The 25,329-nt window shown below is 37.9% G+C and overlaps 1 protein-coding gene across 12 annotated transcripts in view; it reads left to right on the top strand.

The window, feature by feature from the left end:
• Nucleotides 1-25,329, top strand: part of MYCBP2 (MYC binding protein 2) — a 275,606-nt gene that overhangs the window by 1,449 nt on the left and 248,828 nt on the right. The gene's annotated exons all lie outside the window — the stretch shown is intronic.

The following is a 25,329-nucleotide window of genomic DNA, read 5'->3' as shown; positions in this document are numbered from 1 at the left end:
GAATAGCGCGTAGATCTATCTCTTTTACTTAGGCTGACTGCACCTTCAGCTTCCTTGATGTAGATGTTCAGTTAGTTTCATTTTCTTTTTCTTAAAATGTGGGAGCTTTTTTTTTGCTGAGGGCTCTCCTATTGTTTTCTTTTCCATGCCTTTACATGCCGCATACCCTGAAGGATGGTGACTGACTTGTTTCACCAGCTTTGACAGTGGTAATTGGGAGTTGGCTTCATCTTTTTTTTTTTTCCCCACAGCTTCTTGCAGTACACGGGGAAAACATAGTAGGAAAATGTCAAAATGAGCTAAAGAGTTTACTGTTATTTATTGAATGTGCAATTTATTAGGCAATTGTTAGATGTCTTTTTCTCCCATTATGAAAGGGACGAGGCTGTAAGTCAGGTATTTGTAGTTTATCACTAGGTGTCATGGCTTATCTGTTGGAGACAGTTGTAAAGCTGGAGCTTTGTTCACACTTTTTCTAGGTTAACCAGTTTTCTCATGTCTGTGATTGTTTACAGGATTGGGCACAGCAGTAGTTTTACCAAATGGATGTAAACGTGTGTAACTACTTTTTGCTATCTGAACTGAAGGCCAGAATGGCACAAGTCTGTTTCTTGATAATGTTTTTGAAAATAGCACAAAACTACGTGAGACAGTTTGCCCTGATAATTAGGTATAATTTTGATCTGTAAATCTCTAAATTATGGCACCGAAGGAGCATCTTTACAAACTCCTCTCAAAGAATTTAAATTTATTTTGTGTATGGTTTCCAGACTTACGCAATAATTTTTGACTGGTATATTCCTGTTTTGACTTTCTACTACTAGTGTAATATGATTTCTGTGTATCTAGAACTATATTAACGGTTTTAGACAAAATTAACGTAGATTAATCACATAAAATTTGTGAATGATTTTTTAGCCTTTGGTCCATTTTTGTACAAGCTGTCAATGAAAAGTAATGAAGAATTAGTTCAAGTATTTCAAGAACTACTCATGGAAATCAGCCTTACGTTATGATATTGCCTGCTAATGCTTGTTCAGCACAACATTATTGTTTATTAAAGTTCACATTATTTTATTACAAAAAGTAGCCTGCAACTACTCTATTGATGATTTGATTAAGAATTAAATCACATTTCTTATTAAAGATGTTGGGGAAAGTAGACCTGGGGTTTCGGCTCTGAATGAATGATAGAATTATTTGTATAGGGACACTAGTTAAGTTAAAGGAGAAGATGAGATCTTTTAGAGAGACTAAATGGAGCAATAATAGAGAATGACGCTCTAGTGAGCATCAGGTTTAAAGGTGTGAGAGAAAGGAGACAGTGAAGGAAACGGAATCAAAATTAAGAAGAAAATCATGAGACAGTAGCCTCTGTGGCTCTAGGAGAGTGGATTGAAAATTCTCAGAAGTGGTAAATGTTGAAGAAAGTGAGAACCGTTTTCAGGTCATTGATAACTTTTGAGGAAGTGGTCAGAATAGAGGGATGTGGTGAGGAGTGAATGGAATGTGTTTTTGGTAACTCAAGGGGATTTCAAAGTTGAGGGAAGGATATTCAAGTATAGGAGGTTGGGTGGGATATGCAAATATGGGAGGCTAAATGGAGAGACAGAGTGAAGAAGTGAGAGAGGGGATAATTGATAGGAAAAGGTCAAAGGGATCTCAGGGACAGGAAGAGGTCAAAGGGATCTCAGGGACGGAGTTAAGGTGACAGGTGGAGAGGTTAGCCATTGAAAAAAGGAGCAGTTAATATAGAAGGGGTGGAGGTAAGTACTTGTAAATATGAAGACTGGGAGTTTATTGAGGATAGGAATCATATCCTATTCGTTTTGATAATCCCAATGTCTAGCACATTTTTTGGCATGAATTCTGTAAACATCAAGTGCCTACTCTGTGCCAGGCACTATTGCAGATGCTGAAGATGTAGTGGTGAGCAAGATAGACAAGGTCACTGCTGTCTTGGAAAATCCACTCCAATGGGAGAAATAGACAACTCATAATTTCACTTAGTAATAAGTAACTGTGACGGCAATAAAACCTATTTCATGTGATAGGGCAATTTTAGGTAACATGGTCAGGAAATGTCTCTTTGAGAGTTGGCATTTAAATTGAATTGCAATGATGAGGAGGCAGATGTAGAGGAAGAATGCTCTGGGAATTTATAAAGGCCTTGAAATGGGAACAAGCTTGTGTTCAAGAAACAAAAACATGATGAGTGTGTTATCAGTCAATGTCAAATGAATTAATTACTCTTTGCTTTAGGTGTACAGTTGAGAAGTTGAGAGTTTCAAACCTAATGGACTCAGTGACTTTGATGACAGTCTAACAAAGTGGTTAAGAGCTTGGGCACAGAAGCTAGACTGGTTTTGCATCCTGGTTTTGTCATTTGCTAGCTGTGTAACTTTGAGTATGTTACATAACTTCTATGCCTCAGTTTTTTAAATATGTAGAATGGGGATCATAATAGTAACATGAATTTTTTTGTAGATTAAATGAATCAATGTGTGTGCTTGGTATGTTGACTGCTATGAAATATTAGTTACTGTTTTTTGTTTTTTGTTTTTTTGCTGAGAGTGAGGGGTTTGGGGACTTGAAGAGAAGGCAAGGATCATGTCTTACTCTTTTATTTTTGGTCTCAATGACTGTGTAGAATGTGGGAATAACTCTTTCATTTATCCAGTGACTGAATAGATATATTTTTGGATGAATGAGGCCAATCAAAATCGGAACATTCTCTTGGGGAAAGGGGTTGGACAGGAAATGTATAAAGGAATGTTTGATCTGTTCTAAATGTGAATGGTGGTATAACCATGCACTTGGGAGGCACCATAGCACGGTGGCTAAATGTTAGAGCTCTGGAGGTAGACTCCCTTAGTTCACGTCTACCTTTTTCTACTTGTGTTAAATTGGGCAAGTTAATTAGACTTTCTTTGTCTGTTTCTTTACTTGTAACTTTATAGCGTTATCAAAAGGACATTATGTCCGCACCTGGTAAGTGCCCGTGAAATGTTACCTGTTGTTATTATTAAAATCACATTTAAAATTCCAACCAGTATGGCACTGTATGTTTTTCCACACAAAGTAGAAATGGAGAAAACCTAGTTGAGTTGATTTAGGATTAAAGAAAAAAGAAATGGAAGGTTCTGGGGACAGTGTTTGACTATATGGTCAAAAGGAAAGTGATGCCAAGAGGGAACTGATAGACTGGAAGATAAAGAGGAGTCAGGGTATCTGGGTCCTGAAGTTGTAGAACAATGTTAGTGAAAACGATAGAGGGGATTGTGACCAAAATGGGGAATCTAAACTTAACCCCCTTAGTTCTTTCAGCTGCTTTATCTCTTTCTTGTTAGAAATGGTATCTGAGTCCATCCTTCAGATGCATGGGATTTTGGTTGTAAGAGGTTAAGTAGTCATTTTAGCAAAAGTTCAGGGATTATTTTATTTTACTTATTTTGAGACAGGCTGGAGTGCAATGGTGCGAACGTGGCTCACTGCAGCCTCAACCTCTTGGGCTCAAGTGATCTTCCTGCCTCAGTCTCCTCCAGTAGCTGGGACTACAGGCATGCACCACCACGCCCAGCTTGTTTTTTATTTTTTGTAGACACAGGGTCTCACCATGTTGTCCAGGCTGGTCTTGAGCTCCTGAGCTTAAGTGATCCTCCCACCTCCACCTCCCAAAGTGCTGGGATTACAGGTGTGAGCCACCATGCTCAGCTTGCTCAGGGATTATTACTTGGCACTAACCATTGGCCCTATAAAAATTTATAAGACACAAATTCATAAGACACAGATTCTAGACTTGACTTTACTGTCTATCTGGAAGTGCAAGATACAAAGGCAGATACTTATAAAAGTGTTAAATGAAATGACCAAGAAAGTATAACCTACTATGACAAAGGTGCGGCATTCTAGGCTGGCTCAAAAGCATCAGCAGAGATGGGAAAGCACAGTTTGTATGTAGGTAACAGTAGGAATTCTGTTAGAGCTAGAATGCAGGTGTCATGAAGGACAGGAGTGGAATTCATTCTGGAAATGGAGGCTTTGGCTAGGATGGGGCATCTTGAAGACCAAGGTAAGAATTAGATTTTATTCAGTAGACTCTGATCACCCTGGATGGTTTTAAGCTATGAAGAGATGCTATTTATTGTAGGAATATGTCAGGAAGTAATGTGGGATTGAATCTGTATGTGTACATCTGTATTTGTGCATAGGTGGTAATTTTCTTCATGTAGCTGTTACATCAGTGGAATCCTGTATAGTGTATAAACACATGTTAAGGCAAAAACTGCTCTATTGGTATACTGGTAGGTAGAAATGTGAAATGAATTAGTTTCCCAACTCAAGAGAAGAGAAAAATCTTGCCTCTGGGCTTGAAAGGAAAATAAAATGTCAATCTAAAAATACTTTTGTCCTTTAAAATATTTGTTTAAAAAATCAACAGAATAGTCTCACTTTTTTCTCAAAAACCAGATTAAGCATTTAGGTTTTCTGAGGAGGGGTTAGGTTAATTGAGGTTTAATTTATATACAATAAAATTCATCCTCTTTAAATGTTCATTTAAAGAATCCTGAAACCATCACCACAGTCAAGTATAGACTGTTTCCATCACTTCAAATAAAAAGTTCCGTCAGGCCCTCCTACCCCTGGTTACTGACCGCTGCACATCAGTTTTCTGTCACTAATATTCTACCTTTTCTAGAATGTCATGTAAATCTAGCTCCTTAAGGGCAGGGCCCCCAGGTATTGTTCGTCTTTCTGTCTTCTATCTGTATTTCCTGTAAGTGGAAGTTAGACCTTAAGGGTTTATTAGGTGTTGGTTAGAAATTTTTTAGCAAGAATATTGTATATGGTACTGGGTACTGCATGTTGCATCCCATCCAGAGGTTGTGAGGTTGTCTCACTATTTAATATGTTAAATCTGATTACTTGGGTAAGACGGTACCTATTAGATTTCATCTCTATAAATGTATGCTTTTTCCATTTGTAAAGAACAAGTAATCACAGGGTAAAAACTTGAGCACATTGTGAATACCTTTTACCTAATGCTTTTAGCATTCTTTGATAATCCTTGTCTGAGTCAATAATTTCATTAGGGGTTGCAAAATGATGAATTAAAAAATAATTGTTATTTCTTCTATATTTATTAGCTGGTACTCTTCTGCAAAGAAGAGTTGGCCTTCACTGACTGTCAATGAAATGTAGTTTCTCCTAATCAAGCAGCATAAATGCATAATTCTCTTTCCTCATTAGCCAAATTGGTGTAATAGTCCAGTGATAGTGTGGCAGGTGCTGTGGTTAGGCTTTCAGATCCCGCTTTCAGGCACATGTTCCCCTAGCTCTTGGGAATATTGGCAGCTAAAACTGACTGCAGCTGAGTCCCACTCCACGATTGCCCTGAGCCAAGAGTTGCCTCCCCCAAAGTCATGCCTCCTCTTCAGGGGCAGTTTACATCTAATATCTATACAGTGTAGGGATATAAATGCCTGGCGCTTTTGCTGTAAGACAAGCCAACCTTGAAGTCTATCCCAACATCAGAGAGCTCCCCCATGGGTCTGGCTGAGGGCTTCCTGTGACTGCATTGCAGATCAACTCCTTCCTCTGTTCAGTCTTATATCTTTCACTGCCCCACAGTTGTTGGTTCGGAGGGCACTCCCCAATAAACTTCCAGTGTGCACATCTGCATTTGAGAGTCTGTTTCCTGGGAAGCCTCCTACCCAAAACAGTTGGTGCCAGGAGTGGTCTCAGAAAGTAGACTTTACAGTGAGGTTTTGAAGCTGGATTATTGGCTGGCTGGCTGGCTGGCAATGAGAATCGATTCTGGTGCTAGATGGAGCACTAATACTGATAACGCTTGGCATGCACTGTAGCTATGCAACTTAAAACTTTCACTGGTGGTGAATTGGAATGCTATTCCTGTCGAAGGGAGCGCACTGGTGGGTGCGCTAGGCTTTTGAGAAGTTCAGAGAAATTATTAATTATGAGGACAATCATCAGATGGCTTTTGGTAAATAACATTGATAGATTGGAGAAAGATGATGCAAGGTGGAAGATAATTGGGGGCAAAATGTAAAAGGAAATTTGTTTAGCAGCATGTAAAGAAACACATATACAGTAAGAGGAAAAATCTAAGGCTTCGACCCAAAACTTAATTTTAAGGGTAGCAGAGCGCCAGGGTGGGTAGAATTCTCTCTCAGCTATGCTAAGGTCAGTGTTCTGGTTGGGAAGGAATCCTGACCCTTAGGATGGGGCATCTGAGTGCACTTGAAAACCCTGAAACCCCAAATTCCTCTTAACCCTCTGGGCCTGCAAAAGTGGCCTTTTTCTACTAGCTAGAGGGTAGTTGCTTGCAGACTGTGCTGTCCCTCTTACCCCCAGCTCCTCCTCTCTCCCCTACTGACTATCACCAAACCAACAACTAGGGTTAAGTCACAAGAACACCTAGTTCGGGGTGCTGGATCTGCGAAGAGAGGAAGGGACTGTACACACACAATACACACACACACACACACACACACACACACACATGTTCCCAAACTGCACCAAGGCACCCCAAAGCACCAACACAGACACAAAAGTATACCATGGGATATTTCAGAATTTTAAAGGACACACAGCAGTATCTGTCACAAATTACTAGCTCGAGGTAGTTCACAGTTTTGACATTAGCTCATGCCACGTTTCTTTTGATGATGTCATATTTTTGCAGGGTTGGATTTTTAGTAGTTGTGATACAGATCAAGCACTGCACAAAAATCAGCGTGGATCAGGAAAGGAGGGTGGCGTGTTCAGTCTGATTCCAAGTTTGAGAAGTTGTTCTGTGTCTAACAGGCACACATGTCCTATTATCAAGTAATTGAAGTTTTTGTTTGTTTGTTTTGAGACAGAGTCTCGCTCTGTCACCCAGGCTGGAGTGCAGTGGCGCGATCTCGGCTCACTGCAACCTCCGCCTGCCAGGTTGAAGTGATTCTCCTTCCTCAGCCTCCTGAGTAGCTGGGATTACAGGCGTGTACCACTACACCCGGCCGATTTTTGTATTTTTACTAGAGGTGGGGTTTTACCATATTGGTCAGGCTGGTCTCGAACTCCTCACCTCGTGATCCGCCCACCTCGTTCTCCCAAAGTGCTGGGATTACAGGCGTGAGCCACTGCGCCTGGCCCAGTATTTGTAGTTTTTAAGAAGGAAGTAAAAATATTTTTTCTTCCAATTTATGTGTTATTTTTTCAAGTTACTCATTTGTTAGGACATGAATTCTTATTATTTGGATCTAACTACTTAATGAACACTACTGTTGGTATTTATTTTGGCCTGTGAGTGCATGGAAAAATTACCGATGATGGCTGTGCATGGGCCCAATAAAAGGGTTTTCATTTACCAGTGCTGATCTAGCAACTGCTGCTGCTGAATATCCAGCCTGACAGCAGCAGAGATCAATCATCCTTCAAGCAGGCCAACCAGTCCTTACACTGTGGAAAGGACCATGATTCATTTTAATTGGATTTGAGACATATTCTGGGTCTGAATTTGTCCTTCCAGCAGGGTCTCACCCAGGACTACTGTTTGAGGGCTTGCAGGATGTTTGATCCTCTAGTACAGGGATCATTTCAGACTAAGGGACCCACATGTTATGTTATGTTATGTTATGTTATATTATGTTATGTTATGTTTTGAGACGGAGTCTTGCTGTGTCGCGCAAGCTGGAGTGCAATGGCATGATCTCAGCTGACTGCAACCTCCGCCTCCCGGGTTCAAGCAATTCTCCTACCTCAGCCTCCTGAGTTGCTGGGACTACAGGCGCACATCACCACACCCGGCTAATTTTTGTGTTTTTAATAGAGACGGGGTTTCACCATGTGGGCCAGGATGGTCTCGAACTCCTGACCTCGTGATCCGGCCACCTCGGCCTCCCAAAGTGCTGGGATTACAGGTGTGAACCACCGTGCCCAGCCGGGACCCACTTTTATAGAATAGGAGAATCATTTGTCCTGTCTTGCACCACACCATCCAGAAGCTGATGACTTGATAGAGCAGTAAAAGAGTCCTTTGATAGCAAAACTGATGATGAGATCCTGGAGCTTGGGCATGATACTCTGCAAGGGTGAGGTGCCCATTCTCCAGTGTTCCCAGTAGGAAGAACACATGAAAGTAGGAGTGGCTCCACATAGCATCACTCTGCGATTCACCTGGGCAGTTTCTGCTTCCCATCTCCATAGCTCTGATGGCAAGGGGTTAAAAGATCCTGGTTCTCAGAAGAGAAACATTTCCAACAGAAGGCGCTATGAGAATCCTGTTATACTTTAAAGTACAGCTGCCACTAGGATTTGGGGCTCCTTTTCTAAATAAAGAAATCACCAGGCCGGGCAGGGTGGCTCACGCCTGTAATCCCAGCACTTTGGGAGGCCGAGGCGAGTGGATCACGTGAGGTCAGGAGTTCGAAACCAGCCCGGCCAACATGGTGAGACCCTGTCTCTACTACAAATACAAAACAATTAGCCGGGCGTGTTGGTGCGTTCTTGTAATCCCAGCTAATTGGGAGACAGAGTCAGGAGAACTGCTTGAACCTGAGATGTGGAGGTTGCAGTGAGCCAAGATTGCGCCACTGCACTCCAGCCTGGGCAACAGAGCAAGACTCCGTCTCAAACAAACAAACAAACAAACAGAACAAAAGAAAAGAAGTCATCATTTGGACAGGGTTAATGTGCTTGTTCATGTGGAGGGGGTAGGGCTGTGTTCCACAATGGAGCATGGAGGTTTGGCACACAGGTGATCTATAGGTGTCTCTTGGTACTTCCTTGTCCAGTGTTTGTGGTAAATGGACATGAGAAAGGCCCAGTGACCACCCCATGAAGTCAGCCACCTGGACCAACAGAAATACTAGCCATAGATTAAAGGAATCTAGAATGGCTAGTAGAGAAGAGTTGTTGATATCAATTTTACCATCTGTAGTGGCTGGGGCTGTGGTTTGACCCACTTTCCTTCCTCTGGAAAGTTTCTCCAGGAAATGACACTCACCAGAATTCTGGAGGAACTTTTTCCATGCCTTATTTGAAGCAAGTGAATCCTAATCGTATAATAGGCGAAATATAGTGAATTCTGTATTGTGGAACCCAGAGCCCCTGCCCAGCACTGATGTGCTCAAAATTCCCCCACAACTGCTGGGAACGTTGGTTGGCTACAGACTCTTGTCTGGTTCCAATATGGGCATTGCTTTTGGCAATAGGTGATGGCCCTAGGTGATGGATCATTCTTGGGGGCAGCCTGAATGCACTGGTTGATCGGGGCATTTTATGGTTTTTAGTGCTACTGTAACTAGTTTAGTTTTTCCTATTTTTCCGTTGTTTGGTATGAATATATAACAATACAGTTGCTTTTGTATGTTAACCTTGTATCTCTGATCTTGTTAAGCTCATTTATTAATTTTAATAGTTTTGTAAATTCCCTGGGATGTTCTGTGTAAATAATCATTGTCTTTGTTTCTGATCTCTAGATTCCCTACCCCTCAGCCCCTACTTTATTCCAATTACCTAATTCTTTAATCTGAGAGAAAAACAACTACAAATTAATCTTACAGTTTTTTAATCATTAAGTATGATATTAGCTTAGGTGTTTCAATGGCCTCTATCAATTTGAAGATATTCCCTAGTATTCCTACTTTGCCGATAGTTTTTATTTTTTATATTTTATTTATTTATTTTTTTTTTGAGGCAGAGCCTCGCTGTGTTGCCCAGGCTGGAGTGCAGTGGCATAATCTCGGCTCACTGCAGCCTCTGCCTCCCAGGGTCCAGCGAGTCTTTTGCCTCAGCTTCCTGAGTAGCTGGGATTACAGGGACACGCCACCATGCCTGACTAATTTTTGTGTTTTTAGTAGAGACAAGATTTCACCATGTTGGCCACTCTGGTCTTGAACTCCTGACCTCAATCCACCTGCCTCAGACTCTGAAAGTGCTGGGATTACAGGCGTAAGCCATCGCGCCCGGCTTGCTGATAGTTTTTAATTATAAATGTGTATTGAGTTTTGTCAAATGCTTTTCCTCTACCTGTTAAAATGATGATGTAGTAAGAGAACAAAAGGAAAATTGAATTACATTAATTAATTTTTGAATTTTAAATTAACTTTGCATTCCTGGGATAAAACCATCATATTTGGAATGTATTGCTGAATTTGATTTGCTGGTATTATGCTAAGAATTTTCAGGTTTATATTCATGAGGGATATTGGTCTGTAATCGTTTTTTTTTTCTTTTCTTTTCTTGCTAATCCTGTCAGGCTTTAGAATTAGTTATCCTCGTCTCATAAAGTGAGTTACAAAGTAATCCTACCCTACCCAATCCTACCCAATTTTTAAAACGTTTGCATAAGATTGTTGTTATTTCTTCTTGAATGTTTGATAGAATTCACCAGTGGCACCATCTGGTCCTGGAATTTTATTTTGGGGAAGCTTTTGACAAATTCACTTTCTTTAATAGTTAGAGGGTTGTTCAGATTTTCTGTTATTATTCATGTCAATTTTGGTAACTTGTATTTTTTTGGAGGAATTCATTCATTTCATCTAAGTTGTTGAAGTTTTAGCATGAAGTTATCCATAGCGTTCTTTTATTATCCTTTAAGGTCTATGGGATCTATGATAATAACTCCCTCCTTTTTTAAAAAATTATTTTTTTAAGAGCAGTTTTTTTTTTTTTTTTTTTTTTGTATTTTTTTTTTAGTAGAGATGGGGTTTCACCGTGGTCTCGATCTCCTGACCTCGTGATCCACCCACCTCGGCCTCCCAAAGTGCTGGGATTACAAGCGTGAGCCACCGCGCCCGGCCTTAAGAGCCGTTTTAAGTTCATAGCAAAATTGAGAAGAAGATACAGAGATTTTCCATCTATCCCTTTCCCCCACTCACGCATAGCCTCATCCATATCAACATCCCCCACCAGAGTGGCATTTTTGTGGCCATTGTTTAACCTCCACTGACACATCATAATCACTTTCAAGTCCAGAGTTTACATTAGGGTTCACTCTTGGGGTTATACATTTTTTGGTTCAGAAAAATGTATAATGACATGTATTTATCACTGTAGTATCATACAGAATATTTTCACTGCCCTCAATATCATCTGTGCTCCACCTATTCCTGTTTCTCTGCCACTCAACCCTGGGTAATCATTTACTGTCTCCATAGTTTTGCCTTTTCCAGAATGTCATATAGTTGAAATCATACAGTATGTGGCCTTTTCAGATCGGTTTCCTTCACTTAGTAATGTGCATTTAGGTTCATTCTTTTTTTGTGTATGCGACTTGATAGCTCATTTCTTACCACTGAATAATCCACCATCTAGATGTATCACAATTTGTCTGTTCACCTACAATTTGGTGAATTTGGAGGACAATTGGGTTGCTTCCAAGTTTGGCAATTATGGATAGAGCTGCTATAAACATCTGTGTGCAGGTTTTTGTGTGGACATAAATTTTCTTTTTTAGAAATTGACAAATGACATTGTATGTTTTTATAATGTACAGCATGATATTTTGAAGTACATATACATTGGGGAATGGTTAAATCTAATGGACATGTTTTCAGCTCCTTTGGGTTAATACCAAAAAGAATGATTGTGGGATCACGTGCTAAGAGTAGGTTTAGTTTTTGTAGGAAATCACCAAACTGTCTTACAAAGTGGCTGTTTCATTTTTCATTTCCACCAGCAATAAATGAGAGTTCCTGTTGCATTAAAGCCTCGTCAACATTTGATGTTGTCTATGTTCTGGATTTTGGCCATTCTGATAGGTGTGTCGTAGAATCTCGTTTTTTTTTTTTTCATTTCTCTGATGACATGAAAAGATGTGGAACATCTTTTCATATGCTTATTTGCCATCTAGATATCTTGTTCAATGAGGTGTCTGTTAAGGTCTTTGCCCCATCTTTAATTGAGTTGTTTGTTTTCTTATTGTTAAGAGTTTTGAGAGTTCTTGGTATTCTGTGAGGGTATAACTGAGGAGACAGGGAAAAAAGTTCTTGGTATTTTGGATAACAGTCCTTTATCAGATGTGTCTTTTGCAAACATTTTCTTCCAATCTGTGCCTTGCCTTCTCATTCTCTTGGCATTGTCTTTTGCAGAGCAGAGGTTTTTAATTTTAGTATTCAGCTTATTAATTATTTCTTTAATGGATTGTACCTTGGTGTTGTATCTAAAAAGTCATCTAGGTTTTCTCCTGTGTTATTTTCTAAGAGTTTTATAGTTTTGCATTTTACATATAAAGTCCGTTTTCCATTTTGAGTTAATTTTTGTGAAGGGTGTAAGGTTTGTTTCTAGATTCATTTCTTTGTATGTGGTCCAAAGAACCAACTTTTGGCTTTCTTAATTTTCTCTATTATTGATCTGTTTTCTATTTCATTGGCTTTTCCATCATCATTGTAATTTATTTCTTTCTACTTTCTTTAAGTTTACTTTGCTGTTTCTTCTGATTTCTTAAGGTGGAATCCTAGGCCATTGATTTTAAATTTTTCTTCCAATATAAGTATTTAAAGCTATGAATTTTTATCTGGGCTGTGCTTTAGTTACATCCCACAAATTTTGACTGCTATATATTTGTCATTTAGTTCAAATTATCTTCCAATTTATTGTTTAAAGTTATTACAACTTTCAGATACGGTGTTTTCTTACATATTAATATATTATTGTTATTACTTTCTAATATCAACCTTGTATGATTTTGATCTTTAACATTTATTCAGATTTGTTTTATTGCCCAGGATATGTTCTGTCTTGGTGATTGTATTATACACACTTGAAAAGAATGTGTTCGGTCATCTTTGGACATGAAGTTCTATAAATGTCAGTTAAAGTTGGATGATAAGTGTTGTTTGGATGTTTATGTTTTTATATTTAAAGTTTCTCCTCTTAGGCAACTAGTATAGAACCTTGCCCTTAAAAAAAGAAATCCAGTGTCAATCTTTGCCTTTCAATTGGAGTGTTTAGATCATTAATATTTAATATGATTAATTATTGACATATTTACCATAGCAACAGTGATAGGTCTGCCACTTTATTGTCTTCTGTTTCTCTTTTTTTGTTCCTTTCTTCCTCCTTTTCTGCCTTCTCTGGGATTATTTTTTAGTATTTCATTTTAGTTGCTCTATTGGTCTTTTCAGTGATATCTCTTTGTATTTACTTTTTTTATGCCCTAGGGATTACAGTATGCATACCTAACTTTTTACAGGCTACTTAGGGTTATTATTATACTAATTCACTTAAAACACAGCAACCTTGCAACCATACAGATCCTTTTATTCTCCCCTCCCCCAGAGACCTTTATGTTATAGTTGTCATGCATACTATACTTGGCAAACATCACCAAACAATATTATAGTTTTCGTTGTTGACAGTCATGTATACTTTATAGAACTTAAAGGAAAAATCTAGTATTTTGTGTTTTCCTATATATTTATTGTTTCTATTGCTCTTTCTTCATTCCTGAAGATGCAGCATTTCCTTTCAGCCTAATGTTGACCTTAGCTTTTCTAGCAGATCAGTCTGCTGGGGATACATTCTCTTTGTTTTTCTTTGAGAATGTATTTATTTTACTTTCATTCCTAAAGGATATTTTAGGCGGATATATAATTCTGAGTAGATGCTTGCTTCCTTGAGCACCTTAATGATGCCATTTAGCTGTCTTTTCACTTCTCTGATTTCTGGTGAAAAATCTTTGTAATGTAAACCTTATTCTCCTCTATGTGGTGTGTAATTTTTTTCTAGCTGCTTTCAAAAATTTTTTCTTTGTTTTTGGTTTCCAGCAGCTTAATTTGATGTGTGTCTAGTCATTTTCTTTAAGTTTATCCTCTTTGGAGGTACTGAGCTTTTCAAATCGGTAAATTTTTGGCTTTCACTAAGTTTAGAATGTTTTCTACCATTGTGTCTTTCTTCTGACCTTACAAAATTCTAGTGGCAATTGTGATAAAACTTTTGAGATTGTTTCACAGGCCTCTAACTGTTCAGTCTCCTGTCAATTTTTTTTCTCTGTTTTTCAGATTAGGTTATTTTTATTGATGCACGTTCAGGTTCACAGACTCTTTTCTCTCATCTCCATTTTCTTATTGAGCCCAACCAGTGAACTTTTTATGTATTGTTTATTTCACTTTTAACATTTACATTTGGTTCTTTTTAAAAAAAAAAAAATAATAACTTCTCTTTCCTTGCCGAGAACCTCTTTCCATTCCATTCAGTTTTCCTTGTCCTTCCTCGATGTAGCATATTTATAGTGGTTGCTTTCCAGTCATTGTTGGGTAATTACAACATGTGCATCGTCTTAGGGTTGGCATCTTTTGATTGTCTCTTCCCTTGAAGTTGTTCACATTTTTCTTGTGTTTTGCATTCTGAGAATTTGGGATTGTATCTTGGACATGGTTAATGTTATATTTTGTAAACTCTGGGGTTTATTATAATTCTCTGGAGGATGTTGTGTTTTTGTTGTTTAGGGGATCCCTTTCTGTATCTTTCTCTTTTTTAGGACTTCCTGCACATTTTCCATCATATCAGTTTCTTTTCTCAGTTCCTCTGGCCAGAAAGAGTTTTAACTTGGAATTTTCACTTCTGGGTTGTAGCCCTGTAATGCAGTGATCTCTTCCTGGCCTTCATGCAAAGCTGTTAGTGAAAGGAGAAAAACAACCAAACTGGGAAATTTACTCTTCTGTGAATCACTTTTCCAAGTTTTGACTCCCCTCCAGAATTTGCTTTTATTTGTTTTTCAGAGTCCTGAAGTACTTTTTTTGTCTTTTTAAAAATTTTGCCCAAAGTAGTTGTAAACAGTGGGGAAAATAGGCTGTTTTGGGGTTTATGCCAATGTACTGGAACCAGAGCTCTCTTATCTGGCTTTTAAAAAAGATTTTCCCTTTTATTGATTTTTAGCAGCTTGACTGTATTGTATCTAAATGTGTGTGTGTGTGTGTGTGTGTGTGTGTGTGTCTGTGTCTCTGTGTGTGTGTATCCTGCTTGGTATCCATTCGGTTTGTTAGATCTGTGTGATGTTAATTTTTATTTAACTTGCAAATTTTGACCTTTATTTCCTCAAATATTATTTCAGACTCAATTTCTTATTTCCTTCTGGGAATCCAATTATATATATATGATACTGTTTGATATATGAGTCTACAATCATATATATGACATATTTATATGACCAGATGGTAAATAACTTAGACTTTATGGGCCATAGAGTCTCTGTTGCAACTATGCAGCTCTGTTCTTTAGTTTGAAAGCAACCACAGACAATATATATAAATGGATAAGCATGGCTGTGTTCTGATATAACTTTATTTACAAAGATAGACAGGAAGCTGTTTTTGGCACGTAGAATATAGTTTGCTGACCCCTGAGTAGGTGGTAATTGTTGCTGGAGCTACATTGTGAATTCAGAGAATCAAAGAAGTGCAAAACAGAAATGTTGGAAATAACTACAATGTAGGGAGCGGGATGGATAAAAATAAGGAGGTAGGAGATATGACTAGAAAGATATGTTAGGACTGTGTTATTATGTTCCATGTATTGCTTTATTTGAAAATAGCATGGAACAATCGTAGGGTATTTTTTGTTTGTTTTCTTTTTTTTTTTTTTTTTTTTTTTTTTTTTTTTTTTTTTTTTTTTTTTTTTGCGACGGAGTCTACTCTGCTGCCAGGCTGGAGTGCAGTGGGGCGATCTTGGCTTACTGCAACCTCCGCCTCCTGAGTTCAAGAGATTCTTCTGCCTCAGCCTTCTGCATAGCTGGGACTACAGGCACCCGCCACCATGCCCAGCTAATTTTTGTATTTTTAGTAGAGATGGGATTTCACCATCTTGGCCAGGATGGTCTTCATCTCTTGACCTCGTGATTTGCCCGCCTCGACCTCCCAAAGTACTGAGATTACAGGTGTGAGCCACTGCGCCCGGCCAATCATAGGTTTTTAAGCAATGTAATGGTAGAGTTAAACTTTCAATTTATAAAGATAATCTCTAGTAGTGTCATAGAGGATGAATGAAAAGGAGCAGATCTGCAAAGCAGGGCTACCTTTAAAGAGGCAGTTGCAGTAATTCTGACAAGTGAAAATAAATGCTGAGAAAAGACAATGGGAATAGATGGAATAAAGTGGATTTAATGATATATTTAGCAGGTGACTAGATCTCAAGTGCAAATATAATAATGACTTTCATCTAGATAGAAAGGGAGGAAGAACTAGTTTCTCAAGAGTCCATTCTTGGGATTCTTCTCTCTGAATTTTCTTCTTTGGTTATCTCAGGCTTATGATTTCAGATATGCATTTGACTTCCTGGTCTGTGGTTTTTAGGTAAAACCTCTTTTCTTAAGCTCTAGCCTGTATTTTGAAAAGTCTACTGCTAGGATTTTCTCAGTCCTGTTCAGATACATTATGTTCAGTATATTCAAAATCTCCTCGTGAATGTACTGTCACTCACAAACTGCCTCTTTTCCTTTAGGCCAGTGAAACTGAAGTCTGAGGTAGGTTCTTGAGGTTGGCAATAAGAAATTATAATGAGCCAACACCCACTCACTTCACCTCCTTTTTTCAGGAGGCAGGGAGAAGTCACATTTCAGTGGGAAAGTGAGGCTTGACACGGGAGTATTTAGAAATAGTGTTTAATAATGTTTAAAAGGAAAGAAGGAAAGCAGTAGCTTAAGGAAGGAGACAAATAATTAATTTATCTTTTGGATTAGATACCTGTAGCAGATGTTCTTAGTGTCCTAGCCATATCCCTTTGGCATCTATTTGCATATTGTCTTCTGCAAACATCTGTGACTATCTGCCTGAAAAGAAACACACTTGGCCTGTGTGCAGGGCAACTCACACGCGCCAGAGAGTTAATGCCTTCAGAAAAACTTTCCGCCAGTGATGGATGGGGAGTTGGTAGATAAATACCTTTGTCTCACCTGCGTTTAGGATAACTGAGCCATGTTTTCTGCTGTCTACCAGAGTTCTCCACTGGTTCAGGCCCTAGTTCCCCATCAGGGTAACTGCCTTCATAATATGTCCTTTCTTGACTTCCTTCTTTTCCCTGTTTTACTTTTGTTTTCCCTACTGGTGTTTTTCCTGGGATCACCTCGCAAAATAACTACTGCACTTGAATTCTTGAATTGAGGTCTGCTTCTGGGGAAACCCAAACCAAGGTAGACATTTGAATTTGGCATGGGAATAATAAAAATGTGTTGAGCACTTACTAAATACCAGGCATAATTCTAAGTGTGTCATCATCCAATGGGAGAGGTACTGTTTTCACCCTATTGTATGGATGAGAGAACTGAGGCACAGAGAGGTTAAAATAATGCCAAGATCACAGTGCTGGTAAATGACAGACCCTGTATTTGAACCCAAGTCATTTGTTTCTAAATTCTGTACTCTTAACCTATCTTGACATAGCAGGCTGAAGGAAAAGGGCAGGGATAGTAAAAAAGAGAGAGAGAATGGGAATAATTTATAGAGTAAGGCCCTGGGTTAGAGATCATTTCAAGGTGGGTGGAAGAAAAGTAAAGGGAGTACATTTGTAATGGTGTCTCTATTTTATCGGTTAAATAGATGGTTAGATTCTCTGCTCTGAGTTGATGGGTAGGGGAGGGATTTTGAAGTCGCTGGAAAGGTTCTAGATTTTTATGGTAGATGTACCTTGATAGAGAGCTTAACTGGCTCTAGACCAGCAGTCTAATGATGTTCAGTAACTCCAATAGCTGTTACTGTTTAGGGTTGTTATAGCTTATTGAACAAGGTTTGTAACTAACCAGTATAGAAGTGAATATAGAACATGAGCAGATAGCTCATATTAGAAGTGATATATATAGTAAAGACTTAAGGGACAGGAAAAGGAAGAAAAAGGAGCCAGTAAAGAAGACTGAGAAGGAACCACCATCAGAGGTAGAAGGAACACTAAAGTAGAGGTTCTAGAAGCTGGTGGGGACGGGGCAGGGATGTAAAGAAGTAGGCACTGTTTGGTAGTTATCGCATGTAGGAGAATGTGAAGGATCAAGACTGAAGATGGGCAGTTGAATTGGCAACTAGAAAGTTTGTGGTATTGAGAAGTCTTATAGACTTGCATGAGTTTGATAGTAAGGTGTTAAAGTTCAATACAATGAAGATTTTTTTTTTTTTTTTTTGAGACAGGGTCTCACTTTGTCATCCAGGCTGGAGTGCAGTGGCATGACCATAGCTCAGTGCAGCCTCTAACTCCTGGACCAAAGCGATCTTCCCACATCAGCCATCTGAGTAGCTAGGACTACAGGCACATGCCACCGTGCCTGGCTGTTTTTTTTTTTTTTAATAGAGATGGGGTCTTGCTATGCTGCCCAGGCCAGGACCATTTTTTTCTTCAAGAAATTTAGTGATGAAGAGAGATAGAGGATTACTTAAACTTTTTTTTCCCTTTTGAATTGGAGAATGACAGTAGGCCTCTAAGGTTAGAAACCACAGAAAAAAAGCATAAAGGGTAAACAAAGAGAGGGATGTATGGTTGAGCAAAATCTCAAGGATGGTTAATGAAATGGGATCTGGTGTATGAGAAGTGCATACTTGGATAGAGTAAGGGCTGTCTCTTTTGGGATGGGGGAAGGAGGAAGTTTCAGATTTGAAAAGGTCTCAGGGATATATTTTTAGCCTTTTTATCTTTCTGTGAAGAATTCCAGATTTTTTTTCTGATCTGTTTTCTAGATCTTAAATTTTCTATTCAGCTGTGTCCTGTACACTTAAACCCACCTATGGAGTCTGTAGTGTCAGTTATTTTTCATGTCTAGTTTGATTTTTTTTTTCAAATGTGCTTGGTTGTTCCCCATTCCCTGCAGATATTTCAGTGATAGTCTTTTATTTCTTTAAATTCGATACACATATTCTTGTTACAATCTTTCCAAAAATCCCACCATCTGAAGTCTATTTGGGTTGTCTTTCTGTTGCCTAGTTCTGCTGTTCTCACTCAGGGTGCCTTGTATCTCTGTGTTCTTAGTTATTTGCTTGCTGTCATTCCTCTTGTAGTTCTCTGAGGCCTGGGATGAATAGATTGTATTTATGATATCATTAGAAAGTGTTACAGTTTTACAATTGCTTCAAGGCTTGAGTGTCCCTGGCCTACATAGGCTATGTTTACTTAGAGTACAAGTATGCATGAGGCAGGGTCTATAGCCACAGCTTTTCAGAGACTTCTCCTGTCACTCATGCTCCCTTCCATATTCCCCTACCCTCTTTTCTTTTTCCTTCTGCTGCTCTGCCCATTGCCAAGGTAGCTTTATTTATAGTCCTCCCCCCATGTGAAGACTTCCAAATAATATCAAGAGACTGAAGCTATATATAAGAAATCTGTTTTCATCTCTCCCCTAAATCAAGTTGAACTGTTAAAATCTCTTTCTTATTACTAATTAGCCGGCTAGGTTAAGTAAATAAAAGTTTTCTACTTAGTAATGAGATAACTGTTCCTCCCTAATTTATTCATTGATGCTTGAACATGATAGGAGTATCATTATGTTAATTACACAGAATGAGTCTGGCTTCTATGGAAAAGCTTCAGTTTACATAAGGTGCTTCATAGATTGATTTTTAAAAGTTGGTCTTGTATCCAGTGACCTTGATAATTCACTTGTTAATTCTTTATTTGTGGATTATTTTGTATTTTTTTATAAATATAATTCCAAATAAAAAATGCTTTACTTTTAATTTTTAACCATTATGACTTTTATTTCATTTGCATCACTTACCTTCAGTATTGTGTTAACAGAAGTGGTGATAGTACAAATCCTTGCATTTTCCTCCTATGCTTAAGTGGAAATACTTAATTTTTCAATATTCAGTATAGTTGAATACACTGTTAAAAGTAGGTTTTTTGTAGATAATCTGTATTAGATTAAGTAAAATCTGTTCCTGGTTCACCAAGGAGTTTCATGACTAGTGGTTGTTGAGTTTTAAAAATACTTTTTCTGTTTCTATTGAAATGATCATATGTTTTGTTTCTTTTGTTCTGTTATTATATTGAATTATGTTGATTATGTATTCTTTCCACATGTTGTTAGACAAAATTATTCGTAGGTAAATGGCCTTCTCTTTTTTTAAAAATAAAAGGGGTAATTCACATACCATAAATTCACCCTTTTAAAGTATACAGCTTATTGGTTTCCAGTATATTCACAAAGTCATACAACTAAACATTTTTGTCACTCCGTAAATCCCAAAGCTATTAGCAGTCAGTTTCTATTCTCCTTTCTATCAGTTTCTGGCAACTACTACTTCCTGTTTTTATGAATTTGCCTAACTAGACATTACATGTAAATGGAATTATACAATTTATGACCTTTTGTTGCCATTGTTTCTTTCACTTAGCATAATGTTTTCAAGGTTCATCCATGTTGTAGCATGAGTCAGTACTTCATTCTTTTTTTATGGGTAAACAACATTCTCTTATATGGAAGTGCTACACTTTATACATTCATTAGTTGGTGAGCATTTGCGTTATTTCTACTTTTTGGCTGTGCAGTATTTTTGCTTCTATGTTCATAGGAGATATTGGTCCGAAATTTTTGTATTTTGAAATGTTCTCTTCAAATTTTGATATCAGAGTTATGCTTGTCTTATGAGTTGGGAAATGTTTCTTCTCTTTATGTTGTCTAAAAGAGTCTAACATTGATAATGTTTGAAAGAACTACCAGTGAATTTTTAAAGCATTTGGAAGAATTCACCAACAAAGCCATCTGAGTCTAGAGTTTTCTTTGTGGGTAGGTTTTGATTAGGGATCCAGTTTTTTTTCAATATATAGAAGACTATTCAGATATTACATTTTTTTCCCTTGTTTAATGTTGAGAAGTTACATTTTTTCAAGGAATTTATCCATTTTATTTGTCAAATTTATGGGCAGCATCTGTAGTGATGTCTCCTTTCTTATTTCTCGTATTGGTAATTTGTGCTTTTACTTTTTTCCTGACCATTTTTGCTCTAGGTTTATTATATTTATTTCATTTTATTTTAAAATATCTGCTATATATTTAATTCACAAATAATCGTACATATACATGGGGTATAATATGATATTTTGATACATGTTTACAATGTGTAATGATCGAATCAGGATAATTAGCATATTATCACTTCAGACATTTATCATTTTATCATTTCTTTGTCATGAGACCATTCAAAATCCTCTCTTCTAGCTGTTTGAAGTTGTATAATACATTGTTGTTTATGATAGTCACCCTGTGGTGCTATATAACACTCAAACTTACTCCTACTTTCTAGCTCTGATTTTGCATCTATTAGCCAACCTCTGGCTACTCTTCAACAACTCTTCTACTCTCTACTTTTATGAGATCAACTTTTTTAGCTTCCACATGTGAGTAAAAACATGCCATATTCATCTTTCTTTGCCTGGCTTCTTTAACTTAAGATAATGTCCTTCAAGCTCATCCATGTTGCTGCAAATGACAGAATTTTACTCTTTTTTAATCACTAAATGATATTTCATTGTGTATATATATCACATTTTCTTTATCCATTCATCTGCTCATGGAAACGTAGGTTGATTCCACATCTTGGCTATTGTGAATAGTGTAGCAGTGAACATGGGAGTTCTGAATCTTTTCAACATACGGACTTTTTTCCTTTGGATATACACCCAGTAGTGGAATTGCTGGATCATATGGTAGTTCTGTTTTTAGTTTTTTCAGGAGCCTCCATTCTATTTTCCACAACGGTTGTACTAATTTACATTCCCATAAACAGTGTATGAGTTCTACTTTCTCCACATCTTCAATAGCATTTATTTTTTGTCTTTTTGTTATGTATGCTAATCTTTTCAGAGAACCAGTTTTTGGCTCCTTGATAATCTCTATTGAATGTCTGCCTTCCATTTCATTGGTATCTACTCTTATTTTTATTTCCTTTCTACTACATATTTTGCATTTAATTTGTGGTTTTCTTTCTAGCTTCTTGAGTTGTAAGTCTAGATAATTTACTTTCAGTGTTTTTTTTTTTCAATATATGCATTTATGTGTATGCAAAAGGCGATGCATTTTGTGGAAGTACTGCGTTAGCAGCATTCTACCGATTTTGTTATGTCATATTTCATTTTCGTTTTATGGAAAATATTTTCTGATTTCCATTGTGACTAGTTCTTTGACCCATGGTTTATTTAGAAGTCTTGTTTTTTTGATTGCCAAACATTTGGGAATTTCTTAGTTTTGTGGTTTTTTTTTTTAAATTTCTGGTTTAATTTTTCCATGACCAGAGAATTAACCTTATCATTCAGTCCTTGGAAATTTGTTTAGACTTCGTCTGTGGTCCAGCCTATTATCTATTTTGGTAGATGTTCTATATGCATTTGAAAAGAATATGCATTCTACTGTTGTTGGATATGTTTCTGTATGTATGCCAATTAGGTCAGGTTGATTAAATATGGTTTGTTTGTTTGTTTGTTTGTTTGTTTTGAGATGGAGTCTCGCTCTGTCGCCCAGGCTGGAGGACAGTGGTGTGATCTCGGCGCACTGCAACCACCACCTCCCCGGGTTCAAGCGATTCTCCTGCCTCAGCCTCCTGAGTAGCTGGGATTACAGGTGCGTGCCACCACGCCTGGCTAATTTTTGTATTTTTAGTAAAGATGGTATTTCACCATGTTGGTCAGGCTGGTCTCGAACACCTGACCTCATGATCCACCTGCCTTGGCCTCCCAAAGTGCTGGGATTACAGGTGTGAGCCACCGCACCTGGCTGATTAATCATGTTTTCAAGTTTTTCTTTGTCAGTGCTGTTTTGGTCTCTACTTGTTGTATCAATTACAGAGAGGTATGTTAGAATCTACTCTTTCAATTTTGGATTTGTATTTTCCCATTTTACTTCTGTCAATTTTGCTTTATATATTTTGAAGCTGTGTTACTGGATGCATTCAAATTTAGGAGTGTTATGATTTCCTAATGATTTGACCCTTTTGCCATTTAGAAATGCTCTTTTCATTTGTTTTAATACTGTTGCCTTAAAAATTACTTTGTCAAATATTAAAATAGCCACTCCAACTTTTTTTGGGACACTGGAGAGTGTGCTTGAGATACATCTTTTTCTGTCCTTTTAGCATGTATCCTTTCATTTAAAATTATGATATTACAGTTATTAAAGGAAGACTTTCCTTCAGTATTTCTTGTAATATTGGTCTCTTGACAGTGAATTATGTCAGCTTTCATGGATCTAAAAACATCTTTATTTTTGTCTTCCTTCTTAAAGGATACTTTTAGAATCCTGTATGTGAATTATGTCAGCTTTCATGGATCTAAAAACATCTTTATTTTTGTCTTCCTTCTTAAAGGATACTTTTAGAATCCTGTATGTGAATTATGTCAGCTTTCACGGATCTAAAAACATCTTTATTTTTGTCTTCATTCTTAAAAGATACATTCTTAAAGGTTATATGATTCCAGGTTACTTTCCCCCACCTCTAACCCCCATCCCTCCAGTCTACCACCTCCCTCTCCCCACCCCCCAGCACTTTTCAGCACAGAGAATGGAAACTACCAATTTTATTGTTCCTTTAAGTGTATCTCTTCTCTGGCTGCTTTAAAGGTTTTCTCTTTATGCTTTGCTTTTAGCAATATGACCATGCTGTGCCTAGGTATGCTTTTCTTTGCATTTTCCTGATTAAAGTTCCCTGAGTTTCTTGAATCTCTCAGTTGATTTCTTTCTTCACTTTTGGGAAATGGTCAGTAATTATCTTGTCATATATTGCTTTTGTTCCATTCTTTTTTCTCTCTTTCTGGGATTCCAATTATGTGAATATGAGACCATTTGACTTTGTCCCACATGTCTCATTCTCTGTTTTGTTCATCCCATTTTTGTTTCTGTGATTGAATTCTGTTATTTATTTATTTATTTATTTTTTGCCTGTTTGCAAGTCTGTGAAACCTGTTTTTCTGTAACTTACTCTGCTTTTAAAATCATATGAGAAGTTCTTAATTTCAGATGTTTATTTTTCAGTTTCAGAATGTCCACTTGGTTCTTTTTTTATAAATTATGTTGAAAATTGCCAATTGCATTATTTTACACATATTGTTAATCTCTGCATCTCAGGTACTTGCCTCCTAACGTTAATATCTGGGTTTTCTGTGAGTCTGACTAATTTTCTGGTTTTCTCTTGATTATGTGTCTGCCACATATTTTGCTTCTTTTGATGTCTCTTAATGTGTTTACTTAGTGTCTCCAAACTAGACTAACACTGTGTATGAATGAACATGATTTTCTTTCAGATGATGTGTTTTCTCCTAGAGAGGTTTGCTCTTTGCTGTGTCAGACAGATAGAATGAGGAGTTTGATTATCTCAATCCAGTGAGCTCCCTCCCTCTACTAGGACCACATAGACTGCTCCCTCCCTCTACTAGGATTCTGTCTTCTTACTGAAGTTTTCTCTTCCCTTTTCACTCAGCCTCTCTTTTTTTTTTTTTTTTTTTTCTGAGATGGAGTCTTGCTCTGTAGCCCAGGCTGGAGTGCATTGGCGCGATCTTGGCTCTTGGCTCACTGCAACCTCTGCCTTCCAGGTTCAAGTGGTTCTCCTGCCTCAGACTCCCGAGTTGCTGGGATTACAGACACACACCACCACACCCAGCCAATTTTTTGCATTTTTGGTAGACACGGGGTTTCACCATGTTGGCCAAGCTGGTCTTGAACTCCTGACCTCAAGTAATCTGCCCACCTCAGCTTCCCAAAGTGCTGGGATTACAGGCGTGAGCCACCGCGCTCAGCCTTGACCCAGCCTCTCTATCATCCTTCAGTGTTCCAGTTCCATTTCTGAGGAGATACACCACTGGGAAAGCTGTCTATGTATCTGGAGCTTTTCTAGATTCTAGTCTGTCATTTCAGCCCACGTGGACATCTAAAGCACTACTAGTCTCTTGTTTCCTTTATTAGAGTTCCTCTGCTTAAGCCAAGCTCAGTTCTTACTCATGCCCAAACTCTGCAATTATCCCCATGGAAGAACAAGCCAGTGGTCTCAGCTGCCTTGGAAGTACTATTCCACCTCTGGATTTTTCGTTCTTTTAGTCGTCATTGCTTCCACAGCTTTCTCATGTTGGTTAGTCTAGTCTTTGAAGCAGGCGCATTGGCCTGCCTCCTATCTAATCACTTACTTTAGGGAAGTAGAAGTCAGAAGTTTATCTTTATAAAAAGAAAAGGCAGATAATTTTAGGAGTGCTTATTTTTATAAGCATAGTGATGTTTTGAATAGTTTTATCTGTGTTGCATACTCATAGCTATAAAGCATTTTTTTCCTTTCTGATATGGACCTGTTTATCAAAATATGCCCCAGATCTGGGGTGAGCAAACAAAGACCCACAGACCAATGAGACCCAATTCTTGTTTTTATGTAG

Source organism: Nomascus leucogenys, chromosome 5 (assembly GCF_006542625.1).
Source record: "Nomascus leucogenys isolate Asia chromosome 5, Asia_NLE_v1, whole genome shotgun sequence".
Lineage (NCBI taxonomy): Eukaryota > Metazoa > Chordata > Mammalia > Primates > Hylobatidae > Nomascus > Nomascus leucogenys.
The sequence above is the reverse complement of the archived record's forward strand: the minus strand, read 5'-3'. Positions and strand labels throughout refer to the sequence as shown.